This window comes from Equus caballus, chromosome 17 (assembly GCF_041296265.1).
Source record: "Equus caballus isolate H_3958 breed thoroughbred chromosome 17, TB-T2T, whole genome shotgun sequence".
NCBI lineage: Eukaryota > Metazoa > Chordata > Mammalia > Perissodactyla > Equidae > Equus > Equus caballus.
The window spans coordinates 39071648-39095075 of NC_091700.1; the positions used below are offsets into that span (position 1 = coordinate 39071648).

Sequence of the window (23428 nt, forward strand, 5' to 3'; positions counted from 1 at the left end):
ATCCCAGCAACATGCAGCTGCCACAGTAAGATAACTGACAGACAAGTGGCGTGGTTCCCTGACCTGGAAACGAACCCCAGACTGCAGGGTGAGAGCGCTGAATCTTAACCACTAGATCACCGGGCTGGCTGCTTCCCATATACCCGAGATTAATTTAAGCACATTCTGAGTAACATGATAAAGTTATCTTTAGAAACATACACACACCAGTTTCAGAATGGCACCCCCTGGGGTCCCTGCTGCCAATTTGGTCCAGGAACACAAAGTCAGCATCTTGATGTCAGGCAGTGTCCTGGCCAACACCCACTACCCACTGCAGTTGGTGCTTTCTCAGAAGACAACACCTTGCTTTCAAAACTGTCTACTTTTTTGCTCAAAACAATGATGGATGGATGGATAGGTCTTCATTTGACTCACTACCTGAAAAATCAGCTTCTCATGTGATTTCCCCAAAGCAGAGTTAACTCACATAATTTTGTGTCACATACCAGGGCTCTTCCTTGCATAAAAAACAGTAAGATATCACCAAACTCTGGCCTGAAAGTTCTTCTAGGATATCTTGTGGTATCACCATTCCTAAGTGCATGGTAGTCATAAGTGACTTCATCAGCCAAATATGAAACTGGTTCGATACTGCCCCTGTAGGAGTCAAATTCTTATGCATTTACAACTTAATAAATTACCATTCAGGGTTGTATTAGCAAGTTTGCTTTGTTCCAGCCCTTTTATAGTTGAGACTCCCAGATTTCTGTTTCAGGTTGGAATTGGCAAATGAACTTTTCAAAGCATTTCATCCTCACAAGTCACATCTTGTCATCTTTCATATCCACATGAGACACCAAGCCCTATTTCACTCTTGTTTAAATTTTATTATCATTGTTATTAGGAATAAACCAATAGAAATAGGATTACAAAGGGAAAGGTTCAGGATGAATAACTTCTTCCTTATAAATTCAAACACAGGTGCACACACACATGCTGGTCTGTGTGAGTTACTTCCTCCCCACATTCTGTCCTCCTGCACAAACAGTTATACAAAACAGTCCGCACAACAATGTGAGCAGCTGGTACCACAACCTGAGCAAAGGACCCCAGTTGTGTCAAGTCTCAGGCTGACTCTTGGTCGAGATGACCAGCTTCTCCACGCTAAGAGTACTTGTGGTTTCATCCTCTTCATTTGACCCAAAATATCCCGGGAGGTCCAGCATCCTCTGCTCGGCTTCAGTGAGGCCGAATGGTGTATTGTCGTAGAAGGCGAACTCGGGGTGCACCGGGAAGCTCTGGCACTTGTCTTTCCGACATTGAGAAGGGCTCAGAGGACTGACCCTCTGGTAGCTATCTTTGGGGGCAGTGGGGGAGGGCTGCTTCCTTGAGACACTCCTGTGACTGGGGGACGGTCCCCGCCGAGCTCTGTGAGGCTCTGTTCTCTCGCCTCCTGCCACCAATCCCGCCTGACGATCCCCTAGGTCTGGCTTCCTGGTGGGCTGCCCCAAGGTGTAGGATTTAGGGAGGGGGCTTAGTGGACCAGCGGTTCCACCTGCCCCTTGGAAATGGTCCAGTTTCTCAGGAAGCGCGGCAGCACCCCGACTCTGAGGCCTGAACCTGTCTTCTGCCTGGTCCCAGGTCCGCGTCCTAGAACTGTAGGCGGGGTCCTGCCGTGGGGTCAGGGTGGACATGCTCCTCTCCCTGAAGGGCCGCGCCTGCTTGGTCTCGTGGAAACTGGCTGTCCTCCGGAAGTGGGAACTCCTGGGGTGGCTCCGCTCCGACAGCCCCCCTCTGCTGCCCACGTGCCTCATCTGGGATTTGCGGATCACGGTCTGGCTGGGGCTCACGGCACAAGTGGCCTGCGAGACCCCGACATCCAGCCTGGAGGGAGGCCTCTCCCCGGCGCTGACCGCGGGCTGGTCCAGAAACGGGGATTTGATCCTGAACTTGTTTGCGGCAGCTTCTTCCGGGTTCTCCAAGTCTAAGAGGGCGACGGCGGCGGCGGCGGCGTCGATGGCCGTGTCTGTCAGGGGGCTCTGAGACACGTGGTACACCTTGGTGGTTTCTGTCAGGCCTTTCTTTTTCATCTCCTTCAGCTGCTGCTGGGCAAGGCGGTAGCTGAACAGCGGTGGGATTATCTTCTGCGCGTTGGACTGGAAGCTGTCACTGCCGGAAGCGTCGTCCTCGGGAGTGGCCGGCACGCTGCGCCTGTAGGTCAGAGGGATGCCCATGTCCCCCGGGCCCCCCACAGGCCCGTCACCCCCATCCGAGAAGCTCCCGCGCTGCTCGCTCAGCTCGCAGATGTTCTCCTCATCTGAGTTCTTCCGGAAGCTGGGCGAGTGGAGGGAGTTGTGCCGAGCGGGGGTGCTGCACTTGGGGGGGCGGCCGAACTTCCTCCACAGCGTGATGAGGACGGTGGCCACGATGATGAACAAGCACAGCGAAATCCCAGTGACCGTCACGATGTTGTTGGACTTCACCGGGCCCTGCGGCTGAAGAGGAGACGGGCTGGATGGCCGGAAAGCTACAAAAAAGGCAAGAACAAATGTATTCTCTAGTAGTGTTTTCTCTGGTGGTTTTCAGGTCTCTGAGAGGCTTTTCTAAGGACAAAGATTTCTGGTCCTACATCTGCATCTCTGCTGGCAGCTTAAGCCAAACTAAGAAACAGAGACCCATGTAAGTGAGGTGACCAGATAAGCCACAATTAAGGTGATTCCTGGACTCGGGGGCTCCTGCTGACACTTGTCTCACATTTTTCACAAAGAAGTAGCATGAGGAAAGTTTCAAGGTAAAATCCAGGTTTTTGCTTACAATGATGTAAACATGGGATATCTGTAGTTAAATGTACCTTTGAGATGCACGTTGGAAAATTCCTACCAAGTATAAAACTTGAAATGCAAAATAATTTAGGTAGGTTGTACCTAAATTTGCACATCTCGAGAGAAATTGATAGGTGAAAGAAGATCTTCGGTAATACAACAGAATTCATTCCTCCCTTCTAATACCCAGGAACTGTCTTTCGTAAATGTTGAAGCCTCTGCTTTCTCATTCCTCTATTTTCAGCTGTCCACTTCCCTTCCTCCCTTCCATGTGGCCTTGAGTTTTCCTCTTCTTCTCTGCTCTCTCAAACTGGTTTGTCCCACAGTCATCAAAATGTTTCAGCAAGGCTCAGAGGCCAGCGGGGCCTCAGGCTGTACTGCCACCGAAACACCTGGGAACCTGAGACCACCTAATGCCACCAGGCCTCATCTCCCTTTCCTCCGTGGTCACTGTCCTCCATTCAAGCCCTTCCAGTCACCTGTCCTCTCTCTTCTTGCCTACTCTCTTATCACCACCAGCTCTCTGCGTCATCTGCTAGACCCACACTCTCCCACTCTCCCCTCTCCTTTCTACTGTACCCTGTGGTAACCAACCTCCTCAACATCCGGAATCTCTCCACCAAACACTCCCTTTGCCTCCTTGCCTTACCTGAAGACGGAATATCCTGCAGGACACAGCTTCCCCCTGCCCACCCTCTTGGGTGGAAGCTGTGACACATACTTTATAAGCAAACAGGGCCAGAAGTAGGGTGTATCCTGTCTCCTCATTCCTGACTGCCATTTTCAACCAACTCTTTCACCTCTGTATAAAACTTCTACTCTTTTGATGCCCGTGCCATCCACCCAAACTGCCCCCCGACTCCTCCTTCAACTCTGTTATCTGCCAACCTCGTGGCAGCCATCAGTCACTAGTACTTGAGTCCTACTTGAGTCCCAGTGCTTCAGTGTCCATCCAACATGTCATACCTTTCCGTTGTCTGCAGCTGCTCCTCTTCTGAAATCTTGAACTTCACAGCCCACTTTCTGGCTGTATCCTCCCCTCTCCTTCACTCATGATTACTACACTGGGTATTCAACCTCACTGCAACTTCAGATTCCCCAACCCTTGCATTTTCTCCCAATCTGCCAGCCACCTCCTGGCCTCACTTCTCTCCCTACACCCATGATCCATCACTTAAACCATTCTCCTGCCAAAACCTCAACTCTCTGGCCACTAATACTGAGCTATAGCCCTTTCCCTGCTCTGCAGCAAAAGTCCATCCCTAGATAAATCCAGGAATGTGGGTGTGGGAATCCCAGCAGATTCTCAGCTGCTGCACCCAGGCCCTGAGCTCTGGTGGAGAAAATAATGCACCCATGCAGGCCAGTGCCTCTACGCACTGACAGCGCCCAACCTCGGCTGCCCATAACTCCGTCCATGGCTCCCTAAGCAATTCTCTCTTCCATCTTCCATTCCAATAAAACTGCCTCAAAGTTTCACCACTTTCCTCACGCCCCCACCTAATCCCCTTCCTTGGCAGTCTGCTAGGTCACAAAAATAGACACCATCAGGCAAGTACATTCCCAACTTCTTCTGCCATCCTCTCCTCCCCCATAAACTTAGCAGCAGGCACATCTCTACTTACCTCTTTCTCTATGGAATTAGTGGGAGAAGTCTCTTCTTATAAAGCAAGTCCGCCCAGTACTCTCTAGGCCACCCTTCTCCAGGGGGATCGTCCCTTGGTACCAATTATCTCCAGCTTCTCCTTTGTGCAGCTCCACAGAAACATGCTCAAGCTCTTCTCACTTTGTAAAGACCTTTCTAGAACCCTCTCACTACTGCCATAGCTGTATCTTGCTCCTGGTATTCCTAGCCAAGCTTACAGAAAGAGGAGTCCACATTTGCTGACTTACTGCTTCCACATCGTCGCCTCTGGCTCCTGCAACCTGTCCCCAGGATTCCAATGAAACGGGTCCTGTCGAGGTCATTAATGATCTAATAGCCAAACGACAAATGCAAAGGCGCTCTGTCCTGATATTCCTTGACTGCTGCAGCACTGGTTACTGTCTTGACACTTCCTGTGAGTTTTTCTCTTCTTGGTTTCAATGATAACATTCACTTAACTAACTGGAGAGAAGAACATGAACTTTGGAGCCAGGGAGATCTAGATCTCATCCTGGCTGCAATAGCTCTGCTCTCTCCATCAGCATCCCAGACACCTTCACCTCCACATGCCCAAGACTCATCATCCTCCCCCCAGAACCCCCCAGTACGATATGTCCAATCTCAACGGCATGGCCCTGCTGTCCATGCAGTTGCCAGTACCAGAATCCTGGGTTTCATCCCTGATGCTTCCCTCTCCATCACTCACCACATCAGAGTCTTGGAATCCCTCTCTCCTCTGCATCCCCATTGCCAGTGCTTCATTTCTTACCTGGGTTAGTGAAGAACTCTTAACAGGCCTTGCTGCTGCCACCCCTACCCCTTCTGATTTATATTCCACACTACAGCCGAGAGATCTCTCTAGAATATAGGTCCAAACCTTCACAGCCCCTCAGAATCTGTCTCCTGCCTACCTGTCCAGCCTCGTTTTTACCACTCCCTCCTGACACACTATCCTCTAGCCACATGAAACCATTTTCCATCCTCTGGGTCTCTTAATGTGCCACTTTCTTCCATGCTTTCCTCCATTGCTCCCTTTGCTAAAATTTCCCTTCTCACCTATTTCACCTGGTGACACCTACTCAGCTTTCAAACTTCAGTTCAATTATCACCTCCTCCAAGAGCGGAGGTGTTCCCAGCATACGTTATCACCCCTGTAAGCATCCATAGCAAGCTGTGGATACCTTCATCATTGTAGGCTCTCTATTGTACTGTGTATTGTGCCTGTTTATATGTCTGCTGAGCTACTATATCATAAGCCCCTTCCAGACAGGGACATGTCTTATCCATATAGTCCCAACCCAGTCACAGTAACTTGCACATAGTTGATACTCAATAAATGTTAGATTAATTAATTGATTCATTATTAAAAAGGTAACCGCAAAATGATCAATATCCCACCAGACAGAACGTGGGTACAAGGGCTATTGGATCCTCCCACTCTTGTATTGAACAAGACGGACCAAATTAATACAGAACTACCCTCAGACTTTGGCACAAAAATATCCTTTCAAAGCCAAACAAAACTCTAAACTCTCAACCAAGTGAAAATAGTTGAATGATGACAGACTTGATTGCTGACTCATCACTTCTTCCATCTGCAGTGGCTGCTTAGGTCAGTGGGTAGCAGCATTGCTCCGGTACATTATGGAACCCCTTACTTAGCTGTCATCTCTGACTCTGGCTGGTTCCCTGCAAAACTATGGCTGGAGGAAAGCCCAAAAGCTGCGGACCTCGCCCATCTCTGCCTCATCTAGCCTTTCCCCCTTCACCAAAAGTGATGGAGATTTCCTGATGCTAAGCGGCCTGCAGACAGATCTTTAGATTTCCAAAGAGCGGAAAATAGGTTGAATAGGAAAAAGAGAACACTTGGAAGAAATGACCATTTTTACCAATGTAAGCATTTAACTGAGGACCACTTAGAGTAGAAGTAGGGTACCTGTAGCACTTACCCTTTTCACTAATTTAGAATGTACAAATTTCTAGTTCCCACCTGGAATTAAAGAGTTGAGATGCCAGAACATGAAATAATACCACATATCCTAAAAATGATTGCAAATTCCAGGCTGTTGGTGCTTCTAGAAAGCTAGACTGGCTTGTATATTAAGGCAATTATTCAAGATAGGTAGCTTAGTAGATAGGTGTCATATCTAGGTCCCTGCTTTCTAGCTTTATGGTCTCGGGCAGGTCACTTACCCTCTCTGGGCCACCGAGTCCTCATCTGTATGTGGAGATCATGATGTACCTACTTCATATGTTCAAGGCACTTAGAAAAATGCCTGGCAGGCAGCAAGCTCTCAAGATTTGAGCCCAACATAATAATCCTTACCTTATAGAATTATTGTGAGCTGTAAGTGAGCTAATGTATTTAAAGTGCTGGCACATAGCAGATGGTCAATAAATGGTTGACACTGCTGTCACTTCCAAGGGTGCAGTAGAAGCCAGTGGCAATTAATTTTAAGTTCATCTTAGTATTATGGAACTCTACATGGAATATCTTAACCCGATTCTGTTCTCCCAGAATTGAGAGGAGCAGGCATATGTGGAGGAAGTTATACACAAGGAAGGAGCTGTGGAAAGTGAAGAGGACTTGAAAAGAGCAGACAGAGAAGAGAGCCTTAGACAACAGCATGAGACACAACTGGAGAAAGAACAATTCAGGGTGGGGCCCAGGGCTTATGAAAGAAGAGGGGCAGGGTGAGGGCTAGGAGAAGAGCCTGGGCCTGAGGCTGTAATAGGAAAACACGGAAGTGAGAATATCCTCAGGATGCTAGAATAAAGAGAACAAAGCCTACAGTATTGGCTGCAAAGACGAGATAGCAACAATGATTTTCTAAGGCCACAGGTCGGGACACTGGCCAAGATGTAGCCAGATGCCTGTGGTTTTGGCTAAAAGGTGCTCCTTAGCCAAAAGTTGTGTTGAGAGCCAAACACAGAAAAACACCTAACTTCTCCCTATCCCAAAGGGAAAAGGAACTAGGGATGGTTTTTTAACCTGGAACTGGACAGTGGAAGAAGGCAGGACTTGACAGAATGACTTTATCTGAGAGTTGGGACCAGAGCAAAGGCCAGCCAACTAAGTGGAGGGCTGATTGTATATCAGAAGGTGGGATGGTGTGTGGGACGAGCAAGGAGCCTTTATTACTATAACCTATGCCAAATGAATGGGATGCAGCTAACTAAGTCATGTGAGCATCACATCTATGGACCATTCACATCACTTATTGAGCATCTACCAGTGTGTACCTTCAAGATGCTTAGACGATTAAGGAAAAGTCAGTCTCCAGGTGAAGGAAAGAAGAAATCTCCCCACCTTCTCCTGGGTAGGGGTGGTATGGAACACATGTAGAGCCATTCAAGGGACAAGACAAGCTGTCTTGCCTCGTTCTGACAAATAACCATCTGTGTGGTCCCCTAGGGCTTCTCTGGGATGATAAGGAGAAGAAAACCTTTTGAATATTTTCCCACAGTTTTGGTGGGGAGAAGTAACAAAACAAAAAAACTCTTGGGAAGAAATGATCATCCCACCCATTTTTGTATTTTTAAAAATTATTTAATATATCTGAAGTTTTAAGTTAGATAGATTTCCGTGTCATTTCCTGATCTTCCACAGTGGTAAATGCCCTGTCATCCCACTGGCCAGTTACTCCCAGTCATAGACACACTAAGGAATACAGGGTTAGTACAGCCAACAGCAATAACAGAACGTTAATGAGTCCACCCCCGAACTCAGACTGGTGACTTTCAGGCAGCTTGGGTTCAAGAATCTCTCAGATGGAGGCTCTGAGGAGAGACTCCTGAAGGCAGAATACCTACCAGCACACTCCTCCAGGGAACACAGGGAGGTCTCCGAGGACATTCCGGGGCAGCCAGGTCTGGAGGGGAAGGAAGTCAGGCACACGCGGCGACGCTCTCTGACACCATCCCCACATGTGGCACTACACTGGCTCCACGGCTGCCACAGTCCCCAAGTTTCTGCAAGGACATTAGCCATGCTTTTAATGCTAGTTCATTTGAGAATCAGACTTTAACTGTACCCAAATGAAGCAGCCAACTCAAATCTCAGGTCTTGAAAAGTCAGTAAATAAAAACATTCCTAAAGATGTGAAAAAGCTGGAAAAGAGTGTTGCTCCTACCCTTAACACAAAGAAAGGCTATATAATCTACAAAACACTAACCTTCCTAGAACCCCACAGAGGTAAGATCACAGGGCCACCAACTAGCCTGGAATATAAGGAAAGACAGGATGCAAACACTGCTTACCTGGGGCAGACACCAGGCCTCATATAAGCTGGTGAGAAGTCATCTAAAAATGTAATGAACTGCTAGAGGCCTAGCATGGGCTAGCATGGGAATATAGGACCCCTGGGAGCCACATATGCAGGGGGAATTTGTACCCATTTGCAGGCTCTTCCCGGATCTCAGCAGATGCTCACAAGGACTGAGAGCAGAGAAAGCCTCCCTTGTGATGGAAGCCCAAGCAGGGAAGGAGCAGCGCTGTGGGAAAGACACAGACCTCACCCAGACCCTCCTCCACATCTGCTCTATCAACAAAAGCCTCGACCACTGGGGACAAGGCAGCAAACCTTGTAACTCTAAGAGCACTGGTTGAAACTCAGTGCCACTACGGAATGGAGAAGGAAGAAAATCCTTCACCCCAGGGAGGAGCAGACAATATCCTGGGCCCAGACTATGAGAGAGCTTCTACCACTGGGGAGGGGCAGGATCATCAGGAAGGCCCCATCACTGAGACTTTGGGGCACAGCACTTGCCTGAGACTAAGGCTGAACTGGAACAAGAGGATGCTCTCCCACACCCATTGCCCGACCCCCATGCTGCACCAGGCCAGCAATTACCACGTATCAAGTAACAACAGTCTACTGCTGAGGCAGGGGCAAGAGTGACAGGAAAACCTCTCTGATGTACAGGCTCAAGCCTAAAGCTGAGGGTGCAACAGAAGCATGGAGAAAAACCCTCTGGCAACCCAACTCCTACCCTAATCACAAAGTAACATTAGAAAATTTTGAACTCTGTCATGCACTGAAGGTAGCCATAGCAACAGCAAAAGCCCAAACAGCCCCAATTCCTTACCACATTGACCCAATCCCCACACTAAAGGCCTAGCAAAAACAGGGTATGCCCATTTCCAGGCATAAATACTATCTGTCGGTGTCTACAATTCTAAAAAAGATGTCCAGCTTTCAAACAAAAATTGTGAGATACACAAAGAAGCGAGAAAAAAACCATAAACCATCTAGAGACAAAGTAATCAAGAGAACCAGACTCAGATGTGACCCAGATATTGGAACTATCAAAGAGAGAAGTTAAAATAACTATAATTAATATGTTAAAGACTTTAGTGGAAAACATGAGCAAGATGCATGAACAGATGGAAAATTTCATCAAAGATTCATAAGCTTAAAAGAATCAAGTGGAATGAAATGAATAGCGTGCTAACAGAGATGAAGAATGCCTTCCAGAGGCTCACCAGGAGACTCGACACAGCTGAGGAAAGAAGCAGTGACTCTGAATACAGATCAATAGAAATCACGAAAACTGAAACACAAAAAGGAAGAAAAAGAGTGAACAAAACAGAATAGAATACACAAGAGGTCTGGGACAATATCAGATAGTCTCTTATACAAGTAACTGTCAAATAGCAGGAATGTATTATGTGTTTATAGGGCATATAAAGTAAAATGTATGACAACAATCACACAGAGAATGGGAGGAATGAATTGGGAGTGTACTGTCACAAGACCCTTACACTACATGTGAAGCAATATAACATTATTTGAAGGCAGACTGAAAGCAATTAAAGATGAATATTGCAAATTCTAGGACAACCACTAAAAAACATTTTAAGGTAGAAACAATAAACCAACAGTCTAAAGTAAACCATAAAAAATATTCAATTAATACAAAAGAAGCCAGAAAAAAGGGGGAAAAGAAACAAAGAACAGATGGAACAAATATAAAACTACCAATATGGTAGATCTTGGGGCTGGCCCCGTGGCCGAGTGGTTAAATTGGCACGCTCCACTGCGGCAGCCCAGGGTTTCGCTGGTTCGGATCCTGGGCATGGACATGGCACTGCTCATCAAGCCATGCTAAAGCGGGGTCCCACATGCCACAACTAGAAGGACCCACAACTAAAATATGCACCTATGTACCGGAGGGCTTTGGAGAGAAAAAGGAAAAATAAAATCTTAAAAAGAAAAAAAGCTGGTAGATCTTAATCCAACCATACAATGATTACAGTAAATATAAATAATCTAAAGACACCAATTAAAAGACAGATTGTGAGACTGGATAAAAAAGCATGACCCAACTACATGCTGTTTAAAGAAAATACCTTAAATACAAATACATAAATAGGTTAAAAGTAAAAGGATGGAAGAAGTTATACCTTGTGAACATCAATCAAAAGAAAACTGGAGTGGTTATATTAACGTCAGACAAAGTAGATGCCAGAACAAGGAATACTACCAGGGATAAAGAGGGACAATACATAGAGATAAAAGGGTCAATTCAGCGAGGAGACTTAACAACCCTCACAAGACCAGAGCTTCAAAATACATAAAAAACACTCCCCAAACAGTCATTATTGCTTGATAAATGCAAACTTCTCTTCCAAGCATAGGTGCAACCACTCCCAGATAGAATAACTGAGTAGTCCCCTCTTAAAAAATAATCCTAATTGCCTACTCTATCAGCACCCATCCAGCCCCAAGACCCATCAGGTCACGCCAACACTAGGCACCAAAACAACCTCTGCATAAAAGCCCTTCTTCATCCTTTATGGAAAAAAAACTCATACCACAGTCAAAGGTATATAAAGCACTATGAAAACATGAGGAGAACGTGGAGGGCAGAGACATTCTCAGGTGAGCCAAGTGGTGCAATCTTTGGAGTGAGTGACTCATGGAATATGAGTTCTTCACAGCAATTAAAAGTTTCTGGGATCTTCACAAGAGTGGGAGCATTACAAACCAGTATCCTGGACTCCCATCAACTGAGGTGTGGTAATTATGTTCCATCCAGAGGTCCAACTGAACACAATATCGGTTCTGTGCCTCCCAGATCCCACTGCAGCTTCTCAAAGGGTAGAACAATGAGCCAGCTTTGTCCTCAAGCTTCAGAGCTGTCCAGACACTAAGCCCCCAGTGCTCGCAAAGCTTTGGGACTCTCATATTAAAGTCTCTCTAAGTTAAAGTATTATGATTTATTTTTCAAATATCTACTAGGAATTCCACTACTGTGAAATCTAAATTGAAAATTAAGTCAATGTATAGTTTATCCTTCCCTTGTGCTCATATTTAAGACCACAAAAGGGAGAATTACAAAAGCTGAGAATCTTTCTGTTATTCTTTCTTAACTCTGCCTTTACTTTACATAAATGTAATTTATTTAAATACTGAAAGTCATTTGTCAAACGGAAAACAAAAATTTCATTAGTAGGTGCCAGAAAAAAATGAAAGTTTTAATAAAAGCTTGAATCTTAATGTCAAAAATCTCATTTTGAAATGTTGTGTCCTTTGCCCTTGAAAGTGAAATCACAGCTTATATGATAATCAACAGTGAAAATAAGCAAACATTTAAGCTACGTTTTGTCTTTTTATTCCAGATCAAATTAATCAAATAAGAAACACAGGAAAACATTAAAATAAAGCAATGGAAAAATTTAATCAGGCAAATAAAAAAATGCCTTAAGTAACTCTATCTGTTCCCTGAAGATTTCTACTAATAACTTTGAGGGAAATACTTGGCAAAATGGGAAGTAATTAAATAACTGTAGTTCATGTTTTAGAAATGAAGAGCAAGATGACCAATATTCCAAATAGTCTTAACTTTATGAATGGAAGGCTGTCTGTTTCGTCCTGTTTAGATGTCCACACATGCGTTCACACTCCATAACAAACCTGTTTGCCAGGATAAATACCTTTCAGGCCACTCGAGAGGATATTAATTCTGAATGAGCAAAATTTTTCTGGAATAGGAGAAGGGAGATTGTTTCCACCCCAAGACTATCTGAAGGAATGCAGCCTATGAAATATTCACATCTGCAAGACATTTCGCTCAAAAGACTAAGGTAACTAAACAAAACATGCTTATAAGAAGATTCTACTGACATGAGTGAGTAGCTACAAGCAGCAGTAGGAGCAAAGTCTCCTGGATAAGCAGCTCAGATTTTCTGGTCACAGAACAAGGCTCACCTATATTGGCCAGTGGACTCCAAAGTGAGTTATATGTCGCTCAAGGGGGTGGGCAGCACAAGATGAACCCGTGAGACAAGGAGGAAAATATTAGAACTTTTTTTAATCTAAAAGCTTTATATTGTTTAATACATGGGTGGACAGCTGATTATATGGGAGGCACCATAGAATAGTGGTAAAAGCAAACTGTCGAGCCAGTCTAACCACCAGTGGTGGTTTAGCCACTTAACCACCATTGACCTTGTGCAAGTTACTTAACCTTTCGGTGCCTCCATTTCTGCACCTATAAAATTGACAGCCCTAACTCATAGGGCTGCTATGAAGATTAAATGGGTTAATATTCATAAAGCACTGAGACCAGTGCCTCATGCAAAGTAATCACTATATAAATGTTAGCTTTATCATGTCACATGGTCACATACAGCACGTCAGCTGTCCTAAAGGGATCCCAGAGGAAGAGGGGGAGCTGCACTGAATGAAAGGGTTTTACTGGTTCATTCACTTTCATGGAAGTGACGAGTATTACAGCATCCAAGGGTCTGCTTACAGGGATTTTTAAATTATATTTTCTAGTTTTAGGTAAACTAACTCACAAAGTAGACAAGTGGCTTAAACCGATTTCAGCAAAGGATTAAAGATAAAACCATTATCGCAAACAGCTACAAATAAGAACAAAATGACAGGGGTGACAGCACTCCTATTCTTGGTAAAAAGCTCCTGTTTAGTCATTATGAAGGAAAAACAAGATCATCTATTCGGAGAAACAAAAAGACGGCCAAAAATGTTAAAATATCAAGAAAACTATGTATTAAATATGTACAATTTTTGTCAAAAAATAAGTAAAAAAATAAAAATATGTGAATATGAATTTATACCCTCTATCAATAATAATTCTCAACTCAAATATATATATTTTTGGCCTTGAGATACAGGGTCCATACTCCCTATCTGAAACTCTTGGGGCAGATGTGTTCAGAATTTAGAATTTCTCAATTTCGATTTTTTCAAGTTATTACAGTGCCTGTGCTGTATATTACTAACACTCCCCTAGCGGGATCTCAGGCAGCATCCCATAACCAAACGCATTAACATTTCTGCAGAGAAAAATATAAACATTCACACTAAATAGGATAAATGAAAATCATAAATAATCATTTTTGGCAACATCTATTATATATTTGCTGTAAATCGTTATTTACACACTATCTTCAGGCCCCAAGGGGACAAAAATCCATAGGACTTAGTGATTTATTATTCATAGGAGCTGAAGGAGAAGAGGAAGACGCCTGGGTTTCTGGTTTGAACAATGAGATGGGAGGTGGAGTCCAGCACTGAGGAGCAAGATTGGGGGTAAGATGATGAATCCAATTCCAGGTACATTGCTTTTGAGGTGCCTGGGAGCCATCTGAGGGGTGACAGCTATTCAGCAGCTCTTGGATGCAGGGGAGAGGCGCCAATCTGGAGTCGTTGGCCAGGACAGTAATCACTTAGGAAGTGTGTGAGGAGTAAAACAATGCAGAAGTCCAACACTGAAGGGATGAGAGGAGGTGGTGGAACTGGCAGGCAAAGGAGACAGCCACGGAGGTAGGAGGTAAACAAGGTGAGTATGAGGTCACGGAATCAAGGTCAATGAAGATACGGAGGACTGAAAAGCACCCCCAGATTTGGAGACCTGGAAGTCGTCTGCTGGCTGCTTTAGTGACACCATTTTCAAGGGAGGGGTGTGGGTTTCGAGTGGGTTGAAAAGTGAATGTGAAGTGAAGAAATGAACCCCAAAGTGTAGGCAACCTTTTCAAGAACCTGGACTATAAAAGGAAGAGAGAAAGAGGGTCTTAATTGTTGGAGAACCAGGGGTTGAGGGGCTGGGTCTGTTTTGTTTTTAGATAAGAAAATTAAGTACATCTCAAAGTTGATGGGAATGAGCCAGTAAAGAGGGACAGTTAAAGACAGGAGAGAGAGAGGATAACGATTAACACAAGTTTCCTGAAATGAGCGGAGAGGCTGGGATCCACAGTGGAGGGGAGGGTTGACCTTGTACCGGAGGAATGACACCTCTCCTCCGGTGACAGCAAAGAAGGGGGAGAGGATGGGACGATGCCTGTAGGCCGACAGAGATTTCAGTGGGAGGGCGAGGGAGCTCACACCTGGTGGCTTCCAGCTACTCTGTGTGGTCAGAGGCAAAGTCAGCTCTGAGAGTTAGCCAGGGAGTAGGTGAGGTCCAAAGAGAAAGCAGGAGGTCTAAACGAGCTGTGGTGGGGAACGGGAGCAGAGCCGACCAGGGCGCCTTACTGGGTGGCACGGTGAACCCAGCGGAGAGGAGAGGCATGACCCACCCACACTGGCCCCAGTGTGCTTGGGTGTGACCTTCTCGTCCAGCTTGGGTACAGTGGGCGGCTGGCAGATTGCTGCATCCATGCAGAGCTGGGGTGTGGCCTGGCAGGTGCAACGGAAGAACAACAGGGCAGAGGAGTTTACGGTATTAGTAGGAAAGTGATTAAAGGGATGGGCCACAGAATCTAGGCCAGATAGAGAGGTAAGTGCAAGCAGGGAAGTGGCCAGTGGGCGGGGACAGAGTCAAAGGAAGGGGACGTCTTCTAAAAAGAGAATGTGGGTGAATTTGGAGCAAAATACACTTGGAGTTACAAAGATGGCCCAGGTTTGGGCCATGAGGGGGCACAGGCTCAGTAGGGATGAAAGTAAGAGCATATGTAAGTGACCCAGGTAATCTCTGCCAGATTAGCCTCTTGCCAAGACCAGGCCTGCACCCAGCAAAAGGGAAAGAAAGGCAGAGGAACATGCGGGGTGGAGGGGATAGTGATAACCCCCTTTCCTGTGATTAGCTAGGGCATTACCCAAAGAATCCAGAATTTGAAGAAGTTTAAAAATCTTGCCCTGTAATCTCACTAAACAGACTTCCTTCCTCTAAGGAAGGAGATGTACTCAGCTGAAGGAAGACAGAAGTTACTAAACACGATTTGGGATTTAGCTTTGAATTCTGATCGTACCTGCCATGGATTTGCCATGTGACATAATAATATAATTTTTAAAATATAACGTAATAATAGCTAATGTTTATTGGTGCTTCCTATATGCCAGGCACTATGCTAAGAACTGTATCCATTTCCTTCATTCAATTCTCACAACTCTCAGAGGTAGATACTCTTACTATGTCCACTTTACTGATGGGGAAACCGAGACCTAGAGAGGTTACATGAGTGGCCAGCCAGGTCTGTTTATCGGGACTCTTGACTTTTTATATAAGGATGATAATGCCGTTTGGGACATTATGAGGAGTAAACCATAAAAATTATGATATAGTTCATAGAAAATTAAGTTCACTTAAATTCAAAATCATAATTTTGATTGCATGAAGGCATCAATTTGATTTAAAAAATTTTTTTTAAATCTCAATACCAACCTATATTTCTCTGAATTAGCATGCACTCCTTCTCCTTTGTGGAAAAATGGCTTCTGCTGGAAACACCAAAGTCAAAACAGTACTTATTCCTCCCCATGTCAAACAAAGTGCAGTTGAATACTGTTCTCTCCCAAGTTCAGGCTGTTTTCAGCCAGTCGAATGGTCGCTTCCCCAGGGCGTCTGGGGGCTTCCTTGAAGATGGCGACCACTCCTTGGACAAAGATGCATGGTGGGGGCAGCACCATCACCTCCACCCCAGACTCACATGTGAGTTCCGGCACCATCACTAGTTTGTATCCAAATTTCTGGGCCAGGTCAATGGGTCCTGTGGAGGTAATGACCGAGTCTCGGCCAAGCAGCTTCAGCACCACAGTGACATAGGCTTCAGGCCCCACAGGTGCACAGCCAAACTCAACCCATTGGCCTTGAGAGAGTTCTGTCCTCTTGCTAGTTCTTATCTCCAGTGGCTGTCCCTGACTCTTTCTTGCCTCGGGAAGACTGTTGGTGAAGATGACATCCACCAAGATGTTGGGCTTGTCCACAGGGAACGGGCACAGTGGCTGATTGGTAAAAAGGCCCACCTGGAAGGTACCTTCTGCTGCCTTGGATGTCCTATTTAAGTCAACGTGAAAGACAGGCCATTCCACCTTGGGAAAGGCACTTTTCTCCCACGAGGGGACGGGAGTGCTGTTGTCTGCTGCTTCCGGAGTCATCGTGAACCAGTAGTTGCCAGCCTCTTTGAAGTAGAAGCACTCAAACTCGAGCGTCCCCTGGGACTGGTTGGTCAGAAGGTACTTGGTGGTAACAGTCTGGTTGGTGTCAGCCTCCAACGACAGGACAGATACATTCCTCAGCATCCCATTAGCACCATCGAAATAATGGAAATCCACAGACACCGTGTGGTTGCTTAGCGCTACATGGCCTGGCTCTCCCAAGAGGAGGTATTCAGCTTCTCCAAGAACTGAAATGAAATGGTCAGAAAGGGCTTTAAAAAGGTGTTTTGAGCAGGACTATTGGTGCCATTGAAGAAAACAGCATTTTAGACACAAGAGAAGTCTGAACTGAGCCAAGGATGATGTAAAATGATGCCGAGTGCTTATCCTGGGAGCTGGGCACTGTGCTGCTCCCATTCTAAAGGGGCTTGTTCCTACATTTCATCTTTCATGGTTATGTTTAAAGTAACTAATCAGCGATAAATACTCTGAACTCACAACACTGAATAATGTAATATATTTGCAATGAAAATCTACAGTGCAAGAGTAACGACTCTCAACATAAAAATCCAACACCTCACTTTTCTCACTGTAATCAAATTCTGGTGTTTAAGTATTTGGGGAAAATGGATTTACAGTGAAGTGAAAGAAAGCTTGGTTTAAATGATATAATATAAACTGCTCTAGACTATTTAAAATGTAAGATCCCAAATATACTTCAAAGTTATTATTTTCTGATATTCAAGACAAGTACTTGGGCATTTTCACCAGTAAAGGAACCGGTGCCCTTGGTTTGTATGAGGCAGAAGTGTTTAAAGGAATAAGAAATGTTGACACTATTCTCCAAGGATCATCCAAGGGGTAGAGTGACCATTTATGAAGTAGCCTGGCTTGCCCTTGGCAATTTTAAGGACATTACAGTAAGTCCTATTGGCCTAGAGAGAAGAGATGACTACTAGCCCACAAGTATCACTCAGTTAGGATCAATCATACCTTCTTAAAAAAGACCTATCTGAGCAGCTGAAGTAGAGGGTGGAAAAAACAGACACACAAGAATCCTTGTTTCTATTTTGAATCTTATCCAAATACATATCAAAGGAGACAGAATTTGGCAAAGTAATAATCAGCTGGCCCATGGCTGCGGTAAGAAATAATTCTAGACTTAAGGGGCTGCAGCATCCTTTTGGTTGAAAAACAACATATGTATGAATTTATTAGTCTTAATATGTATACATAATATAATACAATATATTAATAATAATAACATACACATCCTATATGTCCAAAAGACTCAATGTGTTGTTTGGGTTGGTAATCTTTAAATATACCTTACATGTATTCAATCAATGATTGTTAGAATCAGCACATGAATATATGGGCACATAAAGGTTTGGGTTTGTTTTTTTTTAATTAGTTCAGCATTTTACCCATTTCTTATTTAAGATGAGGTGAAATAAAATACATAAAACTTGGACAGACCTGAATGCTTGATCACCACTTGCTTGGAAACCGTAATATGATAAAGCTCTTTTTTTTCACTTAGTACAGAGGTTGAGGGATACTCCCCTTTGGGTGGAGATGACTCACTAAGACTGAGAACACAGGTCAGATTAATTTGAATCTGATGGGGCAGGATGGTTCTGAGATGCATTTTAAGATCAAGAGGCATACACCCCTTAGCTAACTAATGAAAGCCTACTGTCAAGGACAGAGATTGGCAATGAGGCAGATCAGATTCTGATTTGATGGGCAGCCAGCTAAAGAAAGAGACACACGTGCTCACTTGGAAATGGAGAAAAAAGATACAGTTGATGGGTACCAGCAGTGGCAAAGAGAGAACTTGCTACTTTACTCTAAAACCTTTGTTTTTACAAAGAAGAATACATTCTCATTTGGAAAACTACAGTTTGGTTGTATCATATCCTGACTACTACAGTACAGTCACGACTCGCTTAACAGTGGGGATATGTTCTGAGAAATGTGTTAGGCGATTTCATCATTGTGTGAACATCATAGAGTGTACTTACACAAACCTAGATGGCATGGCTTCCCACACACTAGGCTATATAGTACTAACCTTACAGGAACGCTGTCGTATATGTGGTCCATTGTTGACTGAAACCTCGTTATGGAGTGCATGATTGTATAGTGTTCTCTATTCTCTCATTTCTTCTCTCTCCATTCCTTTATTGTATTTAAAGTAACTCATGTCTCAATATAAGCACTTTTTTTTAAAAAAAACTAACTGGTAGCGACATATTTAATCAACATCAAGTGATATTGATAGAGAAGAAGGGAAAAAATCCAGCTCTATGAAAATATCTCCTTTTCCCTCAGTAGCTTGTGCACTCAACTTCTATGTTCTGCTCTATTTTACACTCACTCAACTTTTATTTTTACATTCCAGTGAGATATTTTGATCTCAACAATGACAAACATCCTAGCAGATTTTATTTAAATAGAAGACTTTGATGTCTTTATTTACCATTTCAAAACCAGGGATACTTTTATAATTTTTTGTACGAGGCTGTTACACATAGAACAATCTGTTTTTAAGTAGGGATCAACGATTCTAAAAGAAATGAATCCCAGATTGGTTTTCAGTAAATCAAGCATCTTCTTGTTTAACTAAACTTCTTAAGAAGAAAAGACTAGGGAAGGAGATTCCCCGGACACAATGAACAATATACACTCTGGTCTAATGAAGTGGATATGCCACTGATGTGACACGAGCCAGGATGCTCTGTCTCTTGAATCATAATTTCTTCATCAATTTGAAAACAATTTCCACTCTCATACCATCAACTGCTTAGACGAACTGCTATGAACTATTTGGAAATCATCAAAAGAAGAGAGTATTACATTGTTGAATCTATCGGTTCAGTAGTTGCAGACAACTGAGAAATGAGCTCTATTTTTTGAGGCAAAAATGCAGTCCCTTAAGAGAACCCAGGGTTGCAAGGGTCACAGTCTAAAAGGTACCGCACTGGAGACCCTGCCTTGCCTCCTCCACACAGGGTCGACATCAATGCATTTCTAAACCTCACACTGATGTTTCTTTGTTGACACCTATAGCATTAAGTATGCTCACAATACTCACCGCAGTCGCAGAGCACCACCAACAAGAGATTTGAAAAGTCTTTCAACATTTGTTTCATTCTGATCAGCAAAATCCCAGGTCTTTGGTCTCCTCATGTCCTTTCTCGCATCCAAATTGTGAATTTTTTTTTCAAAAACACCTGAAACCAGAACCTCAAAAAACGCATGGCTCTGTTCAATGTGATTCATAAAATAGTAATCATGAAATGACAAAACCATTCTAAGAAGTCAAATTTCCTAGTTGATACTGAAAACAAAATAAGGAGGACACTAATTTTTCCCGGGGAAATGATCTGTAATTCTGCATGTCCCTTTTGTTCCGTGATAGCTCACCTGTTAAGAACATTCAGGTATGCCCAACACCAAGATTGTCTTTGCGAAACAGAAAGTCTTTCTCTTTATAGCACATCCTTACATGGAGAGTTTGCTATTATTTGCTTAATTTCATCAAAGCCAATAGCCAATCTAAATGATACATCTGCTAGTCATTTCACAATGATTAATATACTAAATTTTTGCCAAAGTTTCATTGCACTGTGTAGACCTGCCTTGCTTCCACAAATGGGCTTACCAACACTGTCTCTCTTACACAATTGGTGTGTTAGTAGGATTGCTTCATTTCTTAATGCCTAGGAGCTCCATCAAAACTATCAGACCTTTAGAAAAGATACCCAGGGTATTACAATTAAATGAGAACTCCCTGTGACCCTGAGTCCCTTGTTTAGGGCACTGTAAAGAGAAAACACAAATAACAATTATCATCTTCTGTCAGTCTTCCAATACTTGCCGCTGCTGGTATCCGTCAGGAGACAGACGATTTCATGCGGCAATCTTCCCAAAGCACCTAGGAGGGCAGGAAAGACCCTGATGGCCTGTGGTTCACAATGACTTGTGGAAGGAGGCACTTTGATATAAACAGACTATTAGGTGATAGAATAAGATGTAGGGCATTTAAGTGCCACTTTTGTCATACCAAAGTCTAGTAAACTATGGGCTACTAAACATAACCAAATGTATATTTTCTTAATGTTTACATTCCCATTATGCACAGCTAATATATTTTTACTAAGCATATTATATTCCAATATATGTATGTTACATCCCTTTAGATAAGACAGAAATTAATGGAATGTAAAGAATTGATGGAAATAATAAAAAATTCAATGGAAAGAGAACTGGTGTGTCTGCACGAGCTTTTTTTTTCCTTTTGAGGAAGATTAGCCCTGAGCTAACATCAGCTGCCACCATCTTCCTCTATTTTATATGTGGGACGCCTGCCACAGCATGGCTTAGCAAGTGCTGCGTAGGTCCACACCTGGGCTCTGGGCCCTCGAACCCCAGGCCGCTGAAGCAGAATGTGGGAATTTAACCGTTGCACCACAGGGCTGGCCCAGGAGGTTCCTTTCAGTAGAAATTAGCTGAACAGAGGAAATACTGGACTTCCTCAAAGGGAAGCAGAGATTTGAAGTGTAATTATGCAGATGATTAGAGCTCCCTCCCCTCCCAAACAAAAAAAGGGAAATTCAGTTTTGCTGGAATTAAGCATAGATTGGACCTAATCTTTTCCTTGAGCGGGGATGGGAAACTTGGCCAAAGACAGCAGGTGAGCATCATTGGATCTCCTGGGCAAGTGTGGGTGCTGAGGGCACTTTAAACACTTCCTTTAAGTCACTGATCCTCAGTAACCAAAGAAAGGAGGAGCAAGGCTGGCCCTGTGGCTGAGTGGTTAAGTTTTCGAGCTCTGCTTCAGCGGCCCAGGGTTTCTCTGGTTCGGATCCTGGGCGAGGACATGGCACCACTCGTCAGGCCATGCTGAGGCGGCGTCCCACATGCCACAACTAGAAGGACCCACAACTAAATATACAACCATGTACTGGGGAGACTTGGGGAGAAAAAGCAGAAAAAAAAAAGATAAAAAAAAAAAAAGAAAGGAGGAGCAAGTGATCTGTAGCTCCCAAAAGTTGAACTTGCTTCTCCCAAATTGCTTGCTTCCCCGTGACAATCATTTCTTAAAGAAGCTCCTAATCACAACTGATTTTGCAATTATAACACATTTTCCTTCTTTGAAAATGACCAGTAAAACACAGAATTGTGTGATAATCTACATTTAGAGCTGAATGGAAATGGAATTACAAAATACACCAGCCTACCTGAAAATCATAATAAGGATGTTTTTAAAAATGTTCTCACTTTTGAAAATAAATGCTCAATTTTTACCAGCTCAACCATTAATTTGAAGATATCAACAGAACACCCCAGAATGGAATGGAAGGCTGGATAAAAAGCACTACACTTTTTAAAGAAGATAGCATGCTTCTTTAATTTTCCTTTTTTTACACCTTGCTTGCTTTTCTTCCAACGTGTTCCCAATACACTACTGGCTACTTATGTTTGGCTTGAGAATCATTTTGAGAAAAGAAGAACTTAGGTGTATTTCATACACATTTTAAGATACTTCTATATAGCATTCACATACAAAAACGTTTACAGACAAATTTTAAATGTATCTGTTGTGAATATTCTCAATGGCTAACAGCATCATGCCAAGCTCAGATCCCATGTTTTTGCTGAAACCAGCTAAGAGAAACCCCTACAGGGTCTTCATAGCTGCCGAAAAAGAAAATAAATTACGCTAAAGTCCATGGGACCAATGACTTACCAAATAAAAGGGAAAATAAAAATAAGCAAAGTGATTTTTGACCCTTCTGACAACCACGCACACGCTCGTGTGTGTATATATCTAATAATAATATTTATTAGGAGGAAATCCCTAATTCCAAAGCAGCTCCTGTAAACAGGCTTTATTTATATATTCGATCGGCTCTACCCTGGTCCCCCGGGCTGGACGCAGCTTCCCTAGAAGCTGGGCGCTCCCCACCTCCACTCAGCTTTCCAAAGGCCCGCAAGTCAAGTTCATACTTGGAAATCCAGCCCTGCCCGCGTCGCCAGCACAAAGCCCTCTTAAAATGAGGACTGTTCTGAAATGCTTGTATCTCAGAGAGGATTTCTTTTTAGAAAGACCCAAACTTGTTCTAAAACGCTTAGCATCCCAACTGGGACTCAACACCCCGCTACCGTCAGCCTCAGCCCCTCGGCCACACCTGCGCCAGGGGAGAGCCGCGCTCGCGTTAAAGCCGGGACTCCAAGATGCGGAGAGGCACACTTTTCCAAGCGCGTTCCTCGGCGGCAGAGGCTGAGCACTAAGAAGCGAAGGCAGGGGACCGGGAGCGTCCAGGGAACGGGAGTGTCCACCTGTGCTTTCAGGCTGCGGGGAGGGAAGGGGCGGCCGGATCCGGGCGCACTGCCGGGCCCCGGCGGAGCCACCGGGAGCCCTCGCGGCTCAGCAGCGCCCGCCGGATCGCGGAAGGCTCTTCTTACCTCTCGGGACTGGTGGGCGCAGCAGCCCGGGCCGGGGCGAGCGAGGCGACGAGAAGGGTGGCAGGAAGGAGGCCTCAGGGGCCGCGAGGCAGGGCGTCGAGCATCCCGCGTCCGAGGACTGCGCGCCCTGGACAGCAGCGCCGGGTTCCCGCAGCCCC

The 23428-nt window shown here is 44.4% G+C and overlaps 1 pseudogene; it reads right to left on the reverse strand.

Annotated features, from left to right (window-relative positions):
• Positions 1 to 848: 848 nt before the first annotated feature.
• LOC138918512 (thrombospondin type-1 domain-containing protein 1-like) lies at positions 849 to 23428 on the reverse strand (annotated as a pseudogene).